Source organism: Cavia porcellus, unplaced genomic scaffold (genome assembly GCF_034190915.1).
Source record: "Cavia porcellus strain 051 isolate PalLab524CR breed Dunkin Hartley unplaced genomic scaffold, mCavPor4.1 scaffold_24, whole genome shotgun sequence".
Lineage (NCBI taxonomy): Eukaryota > Metazoa > Chordata > Mammalia > Rodentia > Caviidae > Cavia > Cavia porcellus.
Genome location: NW_026947507.1, coordinates 1,696,240 through 1,706,005, shown reverse-complemented (window position 1 = coordinate 1,706,005; position 9,766 = coordinate 1,696,240). Strand labels below are relative to the sequence as shown.

The window sequence follows — 9,766 nt, the reverse complement described above, 5'->3', positions numbered from 1 at the left end:
GATTTACAAAAGCAGATCAATATGGACAGGGTGGGAAAGGAAAAAAATTGCTTTGACAAAAGCATTTTAGTATTAGAAATGCACATAATGTGAATTTGAGGGGGAACCAGGTTCACTGAGAGCAAATGCAGATAAGTACAGGCTGGCTCAATACTCATTTGCATTTGAATCCATGGAACATTTCCTGTGAGACAAGATGTGCAGAACATTCTACCATCTCACCCAGCAGACAATGCTGATGTTCCTGCTGCCACAGCCTCTGGTTAGCAATAAGATCAACTTTTAAAACTAAGGGGCATGAATAGCCTGTTCCATGGAGGCAGGTTCTGCAGTACTACTCAGCTCAACTGACAGGACACTGGCTGCCCACCAGGCCCCCGGAGTTTTTAGAGCTTTTGTCAATCCATTGTTATAGTCATTGTCACAAGACCAAAGGTGGATATTGTATTCTTTACAAAAATGCAAGCCAGCAAGGAGTGGGGAGTGTTGGGGTGCAGGACTCTGCCTCTGCATGTTACCTGGAAAGAACTCAAAGCATCATCTCCCTGATATCCTGGCATTACATCAAACTGGTCATGACCAACAATTTAGCACCAGACAGTTTTATGAAATTTGCAGAAGCTAAGGGAAGCAAGCTTACCAGTTAGCATCTTACTCATATCCTTTATCAAAAGAAAATGTAAAAGGAGGGGATGTGGGTGATACAGTTCAGTGAGAAGGTCCTGAGTGTAATTCCCAGTATTAAAAAAAGCAATTTGTGTGTATCACATACCATTGTCATTGTTGTCATTATGCTAACAGTATTGGCGGGAAAGCTACAGCTCAGAGGCACTGAATAACTTGTTCAGCCACACAAAGCCAGTAAGTGAGAAATCAGAGTTTTCAGATCTGTCTGGCTGTTAAATTATATTTTTGGTACCCTGCTGTCTTCTAGTGTGATTAAAATCTAGAAGGAATTGATAAAACTAGAAATAAATCAGAAGATAGAAAAATTCAAGGAAAAAAATTATATCTGCTGGTAAAGAAGCAGATATAAGAGGGTAGTTTAGAATATTCTCTCAAAGATCTCTGTATTTTTGTTGTCTGTTGCTATGGTTTGGGGGTGGTTGGTCCCTCAAAGATTCTTGAGTTGGAAACTTGATCCCCAGTGAGGCAATGTTAAAGAATGTTAAAGAGATAGAGCCTAAAACAGGGTAATCAGGTTATTGGAAAATTAATGACAGTCTTTTAGAATAAGTTCTTGCAAGACGGGCCCTCCTATCACTCTGGCTTTCTGTCTTGCCCTGTGATTTCTCTTCTCATATCTATTTCTACCATGCTGCCATCTACCATAAAATGATACAGTTAAGGAGGCCCTTGCAAGGGCTGGTGCCATGCTACTTGAAATTTCAGCCTTCAAAACTGTGGGATAAGTAAACCTCTTTTTACCGTAAACTATATAGTCTATGGTATTTTATTAAAGTAATGTAAATGGACTGATGTATTATCTGTTAATGAGTCTGGGAAGGCCTATTCAGGGGAAATTTGCTGTCTTTGCTGAATAGTCTTACAGATGTTAGATAATTAACAGCTGGAGAGAAGCAGGTTTAAACCAGTCCTTCTGTTATCCCTGTATATTTGAGAACCTAAATGACACACGCTGGAGAAATTTCCTAGGACCAAACCAGGGGGCTCCAGACAGACCGATAGGAGCTAATTCCCTAGAGGAATTTTCTAGTAACATATCCTGTTGTCATCCTACATAAGGTAGATATTCATAACTCGTGGATGCTGTGGGTGTAAGTGACAGATGTCTACTTCGGAAGAAGATGAAGTTTTGGGAGATGCTCTGCATCCTGAGAGAATGAAACATTCCGAGACAGGATGGGAAAAATAATCCAAGAGAGAAGTCAAAAGAAATGAGTTCAAACAGGCAAAGGTGTGATGCAGTGCCAAAAGTTCAGTGAATAGGACAAAGTGTCAGCAGGAAAAGCTGGGAACCCCTGATTCTCAGAGGCAGACATGGGGAGGGTGGAGGAGGGGGTCTTCCATTTCCAGAGAGACACAACATGTACGAAAAGCACAACGATGTCCTAATGAGATCACACGGTTAGCAAAATGGGAGAGTATGTTCTCGTCCGTCCTCCTGCCACATTTATCAGGTAGTCATGAACTGTCTGCGGGTCTCTGAAGATAGAGCTGAGGGGAGTTTGAGCTGGAGATGCACTTAGTCTGTTGTTTTTTTTTTAAGGGGAGTAAAATTAAACACAACAAAACAGAACAAAATAGGACATAAGAAAGCAAGGTAAGAGATAAATTTCAAAGCTAGACAACCTGAGATTATCACTATCTATCATATTGTCTCTTGTTTTCTTCCAAATAGTTGTCCATGTCTTCACATACAGAGCATTCATACAAAACAACATAGTATAAAACTGATCAGAACAGAATGAGGAAGGCATTTTAGGTCTTCAAAATCAGACCATCGGGAAGTCACTAATGGCTGTCTAGAGTTTCTCATTTTCCTCAAAATAGCTGTCCACGCTTTCATGTATATTGAAGTTCAACAAAACAAAACAAGCAGGCGGGAGCGGTTGCTTGGTTTCCCGGTGCTCCAGGTCCCAGCATGGCACGGGCTCCAGTACACGCCTGGTGGCTGCCTTTCCTATCACACTCACAGCTGCTCACCATGGGAGAGGGCTTGCTTCAAGCTGTTTCTTTCTAATGAACTGACCATTTCACTGCCCAAGTTCTGAAATGGGCAACAGACCATAGAAAGATGTCTCTTTAGGCTCCTGCTTGAAACCAATAGCGAGGAAGTTGCCAGCCTTGATTTAGGGTCAGCACTTAGTCTGGTTTAATGGAACATATTTGTAAAGTTTTTAATAATTTCCATGCGTAATCATCCTCACATAATGATTTCCAGGAACATACCTAGCACGGATTGTGCTGACTCACTCAGCATCTTACCAGGCCCAGAGTTCTCATCAAGACATGAACAAGTTCTGTGCTGAAAGTCAGGAAAGTACAGTATCTAGTTAGTGGAGGAGAGAGACGTTTTGAAATGTTTCAAGCCAAGCTAGTCTAGAAAAACTCTAATCCCATGAAGACAACTAAAGCAGAAATTAAAATTAAATTCAAAATTAAATCTCTCTCATCAGGAATATATTAATTATATAACTATAAACTCTCTTTAAATCTATTTTTCCTTTTTTGTTTTTGTTTTTTTCCAGTCTGGGGATCAAACTCATGACCTCACACTTGCCAGGCAGGCACTTATGCTGCTGAGCTAAATCCCCAGCCCTATTTTTTCCTTTTAATAAGGAACATAAAATAGAATTTATCGAAACCCTTATATTTGTAGAGCCCACATCTGAATCAGTGCTAAACACAGTAAGTTTTGTGTATGAATTTGAATCTTTTACTCAAACCAGTTATCCATAAAAAGAAATATGTTCTGATGATCTATGCTAAAGAAAGTCTAAATTGTCTTCCTATCTCTCTATAGAAAATTATTTCATTAATTTGCTATCTGAATAAGTGATGAAAGAATGAGGAGGCAAAAAATTTTTAAAAATGTATCATAAATGTTTGTCAGGAAGTTAAAAAACAAGTTATTGTTATTTTATAGGTTTATAATACTACCTTTTTAAAATTTGTGATTTCTTTTCACATTCTAAATATATCCTTTTTATCTAAATTTAAATTTATATTTCTGTATTCTATTTTTTAGGAAATGCTCACAAAAATTGAATAAATGCCACCTTTAACTCAGATGAATGAATCAGTGAAGAGGATTCAGCAGGCCAGCTTGTGAAGAGGAATCTGTCATCAATGCAGAAGAGTTACAAGCTGCTGGCTCTCCCTAGAGGAGGATGGAGGTGACTAGCTAGAGGTGCTCAAGCACAGATATAAATGGGCAATAGAAGCCATAAAATGCCTATTATGGTTTCTCCGGGCCATAATTTTGGAAAGTGAGTGGAGTTCTCTGTTTGAAGCAACAGGACTGTCCCAGAGTCCACGAAAGCAAACCATGTGTGGCATTCCAGTGAAAGAAGGGACAGACAGAAGAGGCTACATTAGTGCATTGGTCAGCTTTGCATCACTATGAAATGTCTGAGGGAAGTAACTTGATAAAGAGAACAGGTTTTTCAGTGCATAGTGTAGAAGTTCAAGTCCCTGGTAAAGGTGACAGTTCACAATGAAAGTATTTGTTGAAGTGAGTTTTTCTATCTCAAGCCAGGAAATGGAGAAGAGAAAGCCAGGTACAGACTGGGGTCCAAATCTCTACTGAGGACATAACTTCCAATGACTAAGGTTGTCCCCTAGGAGCCCATCTCTTGATGTAGTGCCAACCTGGGGACCAAGGCTTTGCTTGTGAATCTTTGGTAGGTGCTCATCCAAACTGTAGCACTCAGTAAAATGTATTTCATAAAATTCTAGAGTAAGTATATCTTACACTAACCCATGATGCATTGGGCCCATCAGTTCCCCAAAGCTACTTTCACTCTCAAAGCCTTGAGATGTGTTGCTTCTGAATTTTATCATAGCCAGGCATACAACACCTCCATAATGGAGTACTGCAACCCATTACACCTTGGATTTTTTGAGAATTAGTGCGTAGAAATGAACTCAAATTAATTATCTGGCTATGATGACAGGATTAACCTTTAAAGTGGACGCAATGGCCATGATTTACATAATCTATTTAATCATCTTTCAATAGCTTTAATATTTAGAAGGCAAGTAGGGAGAACTAAATTATGTCTTATAGATTTTTGTGAACACCAAGTTCAGTTCACAAAAGAATAAAACTAACCTTATCTGAAGTATAGAATATACCAGGTGCCTGGAGCAATTAAGTATATTACGGAGATAATTATCACTTCTAGTGAGTAAACAAACAGTGCCACTTGTGAAGAGCAGGTTTCATCCATCACTCCCCTCTTTCAATCCAAATGAAATATCCTGATGTAAAAAGATGGTGTGAGACATTTCACAGGTACGTAATACATGTGGGACCATTTGTTTAAAGAGATGTATCCAGATTCATGGACTGTGGGGGAAGAGAACAAGAAGACACCAAGAAACAAAGCCCTCCCTATGAATCGGCACCATGTGTGAGCAGCTGTGGGGAGAGCCAGACGCCAGCCCTTTCCAGCATGGGTCGGGAAACAAGAAGAGTCAACTTTCCCTTCCCCACCACCCCCACCGTAAGCAACTGGCTGATCTGGAGAAACACAGGCTGTGATGATAGCTAGTGAGGTAACATACAGTTTAATGTTTGTAGTGGTAAGTGTTTCACTGACTTTGCAGGCCTCAAGCCAGTAGTCTAATCTCCTGTTCAGAGGATAACAATATGCAATGTGCCAGCTATTGGGAATCTCCTTCTGAGGGTGGTAGCCATTGTTAATTTCCTACCATATTGTTTTGAAGTCCTGTATCATTTTCATTGTTTTGTAGGGCTGGATTTTATTCTGTTTTCTTTGGTTTTATTATATCTAATGGCATGGGAAGCTGTTTAAAGGTAGCAAGATATATTATGGTAGCCATTTTGGATTTACTATCATTTTGTTTTGAAGTCCATTATTGAATTCATTATTTTGTTTTTATTGGATCTATTCTGTTGTTTTGTTTGATTTTTACTATGCCTGAAAGTATCTGCAGCAATTTTGAAGACAACAAGAGGCATTATGGTAACCACTGTTGATTTCCTATTGTTCTGAAGTCCTGTGTCACTTACACTGATCTGTTTTGATTGGCTTTATTCTGGTTTATTTTACTTCGTTTTATTCTCTTTAAAGTAAAAATAAATACATACATACATACATACATACATACATAAATGAGATGTATCCAGATGGAACAGCATGAATATTGATTAAATAGAACTTAATTTGAATCTATATACATTTCTTATCTGAATATTTACTTCATGTAGATTCACTGTGGGAAGGCGGGGCATGTTGGCTTTATTCTGCTTTCTAAACAGACAAAGGTCTAAGGACTAAACAACCAGAGTAAATGGTCCTCATTTCCCAGGGGAACCTGTGCCTCAGAGCCCTTATTTGAAAGTGCAGAATAGTTCTCACGGATTCAAAGTGAACTTTCTGAACCTAAATCCTTGGAAATCTTAGACTGTCCCAAAGGAATATGACTAGAAGAGTAGGAATGAAACACAGGAACTTGTCCTTTTTAAGAAGTTGTTTACATAGAAACTCAATTTTCAATTAAATAAAAGCATTTACAGTGAGTTTTGAAGTATGAAGGTAAAATGAAAGCTCAAAAAAAAAAAAAAAAGTAGGCAAGTTCTACCTCTTAAGAGGTTCCTGAGTTACACAGGGAAATGAACAGGAGCCTGAGAGTCCAGAGAACTGGGTTCCAGACCTGGTAGCCACTTACTAGCTGGGAGGTCCTATACAAGCAAGCATTGTTCCTCTGGGAGTCCTTGTCCTCACCTAAAAATAAGGAGCATGAGGTTCACAGTGCAGCGATTGGTTCACTGTAGGTTTAGGCTCAGTCTCCTTTTTGTTTGAGATTCAATCCTATTAACTATAGGATCTTAAACAAGTAATTTATCCCTTTTAACCTTAGATTTCTCATCTGCAAAATGGAGAAATTAGTAGGACTATCTCAGAGAATTACTGAGATGATTAAATTAACATATATTACTTTAATATATATATATATATATATATATATATATATATATATAATGTAGAGCACTTCAAACTGTACCTGACACGTAGTGAGAACTCAGTAAACGTTGGTTATTGTTGGATATAATGCAGCGCCTAAAATCTCTCCTGCTATATCATTCTATGACTCTGGTATATGACGTGAAGACAGAAAAACCCTTGTTGAAGACTATACAATTGCTGTAATTGTAGTTGTAAACTGTGTCAATTTATGGAAACATACATACACAATAATACTAAGTAGAAGAATGCAGTTGGAAGAATTTGTACTCATTGCATAGTGCAGAATGAAAGTAAGGCGTATACTGATAAGCCATAAAAAGAAATCCTTGCCAAAAGAGATGCAATGTTTCACTAACATTTTCTTAATAATTGAGAGTTCAATATAGACTGATAAGAAACTGAAACTCTATAAAAAGTGACTTTACTTTTCTCTGTTTCTGTGAAACTGTCCCAGATAAGTAGAGATTGCCATTTGGGCTACTGTTAATGGTCCAGGACTCTTAGAAAACCATTCTGCCAGGGTGATGGATCTCATTGTTTTGTGGTTCATCTGTAGCGCCTCACAAAAAGCTTTTTGAAAGAGAAAGATGATCCAATCTCTTCTAGTAAAACTTACTGAACATTTTTCCTCTGAAAATGTTCCTATTAGCTTTTCTCCAACTCAGCCTCTAGCATTTTGAGAAAAACTCATAAAGTCTGCCTACTCCAGAAACTAAATGGAAACACTCTTCATCAAACTTTGACTTTCACATTTTATTTCTTGAACTTAGTGGGAATGGGAGATGTGTGTGACTCTCCCGCCATTTAAATAGCATCAGAGAAAAAGAAATCATACATGAAATCAATGATGGGGAAGCTACCTGCTGACTAATGAACTAAATCTGAGTTTCTATGCCAGTAATCTTTCCCACTAGAACACCTGCACATTCCTCTAATAATTGTGGGAGCAAGAGCTGAATTACTGAGCATGTTCTACATGCCAGGCCCTGTGAAAAAGCACTTTACATGTTGCGATCATTCAGTTCTCATAACTGTGTTACAAGCTAGGTGTTGACATTGTCCTCATCTTATAAATGAAAACATGGGGGTTTCAAAAATTTAAGCAACTTGTTCAAGGTTACAATGTTGGCAAAATCAGAGATAGGACTAGAATTGCCTTCTGCTTCAGATGCATTGCCTTTTGACTATTGATTAAGTGATTGCTCAAGGCTGTTAACAATCTTCTCCAAGTTATTTTAGTGTCTCTTCTCCTTCAAGAGTGAGATATCCTACTCCTTATGGTTTAGGGAGAGTTTGCCTCAGGGAGGGGCAGCAACCAGCCAGTGGTGTTAAGGTCCCATTACTCCCAGTCTTAGCATTTTCTATAAAGAATGTACTGTACCTGAAGGAAGTCCATGGACAGTTAAGATTTTGAAAAATTAAATCTATCATCAAGTAAGAGGCTCCTTCTAAAGCAGGCCAGAGAACAGAAAATTCCAAACCAGAATGTATGGGGGGGAGATTGTGTCTGCATATTGGAAATTGAAGAGAAACGCTGCCCACTTATTCCACACAAAGCCAACAAAAAAGATGAGCAACAACAAGGCGAAAGTAGACTAGCTATTTATTCTCCAAAAGAAGAACACTTGATGAGATTCATCAACATGACATCAGCAATCTTCCAAATCATTTATACATGAATTCCTGGAAGCAAAGAGAGAACAAATCAATCAAGCACACAGCGTTTGAAACCATCACATGACACAGTTCTGTGATAGTCACTCAATGTCTGCGAATGCAGAGCCGCTCCCTCCACTGTGGGCTTCCTTGTCCTCCACCTACTGGACTGAAAATACAGCTCCGGGTCAGCCTAGCTGCGGTAACTGTCTGCAGCTTCTTGGGGCCGATATTCAGGAAGTGAAGTGGACAAAGCCCACTTGTCAACAGAAATAGGCATTTTCTGACAACAGAGCTCCATCTTTTCCCTCATAAAAGGGCCAGAGCTGGGTATTTTTAATGGGTTTTTGAGTTTCGTTTGTCCTTGGAGATGTGTTGTTTCTGTTTGCAAAGGTTAACTCTGGTTGTCATTTGCAGAGCAGAACATAATTATCAAATTGGATATGACACACATTTGTTTCTCTGTATCACTGATAGATCAGGGTGCTGGAGGGAAGAAATAAATGCACCAACTACATATGAGGGAAGAATGGATTTAGCTCATAAAGTCTATAGTGAGCTACCCTAACACTCCAGAGTTGAGTCTCTGTTCCTTACTTCTTTGAAAATATATTCCTGACCCCAAGATTAGCTTTTTTAAAAAAAAAAAATCACTACCAGGAATCTAACTCACGACTGCATGCTTGCAAGGCAGGCACTTATGCTGCTGAGCTAAATCCCCAGCCTCATGAGCTAAATTCCCAGCCCCCCAAGATTAGCTTTGTTTGTGCAAAGAAAATACTCTATGCCTTTATAGCAAATTACTTATTCACACGAAGGCTGGAATGCAATGGTAACTTTGTCCCTCACATCACTGTGGGAAGCTAAGGAGTTCGATCGTATGATCTTGAACTCTAAAGATGTGCAGATTTGAATTCAAGTCTTTGATTTTTGGGGGGCTGATATATCATGTTTAGGGGGAAAATTAGTTTTCAAGTTGAGAATTATGTACTTATATGACAAATTATACATCCTTGGGAACTATTGTGCAAGTTTGAGAGAAGAGTTGAAGAGTCACACAACCGTTTAAAAGCCCATCATGTGGTATTTGAGAAGTGACAGAAAATTCATTAACATTCCTGAAAATTTTATTTCTTCTTTTGTAAAATAGAAATACAATGTTCTGCCTACCACATAAGTACAACCCACTAGAACAGCAGTTGATTTCGAATAAAAATACCATCTTTTAAAGTTTTATCTCAAATCTTTGAGCAGCACTTTGGCATCAAGAAAATGCTGAAAAACATCACAGAAAGAATGAGTACATGAGAGCGGGACTGCACCAATGGATTAATAGTTTTAAGATGTGACATCTCTGCACTATGTATAAGCGCACTCTTCTCTAAATGTCATAAATTATAGGATATTTCCTTTGACATAGTTTATAAAGG

General features: G+C 38.5%; 1 non-coding gene across 1 annotated transcript; it reads right to left on the bottom strand.

Annotated features, from left to right (window-relative positions):
• Positions 1–2,688: 2,688 nt before the first annotated feature.
• Positions 2,689–2,823, bottom strand: LOC111754776 (small nucleolar RNA SNORA2/SNORA34 family). Its single transcript, XR_002789442.1, has one exon. It is a non-coding gene; the product is annotated as a small nucleolar RNA SNORA2/SNORA34 family (small nucleolar RNA).
• Between the last annotated feature and the right edge of the window lie 6,943 nt (positions 2,824–9,766).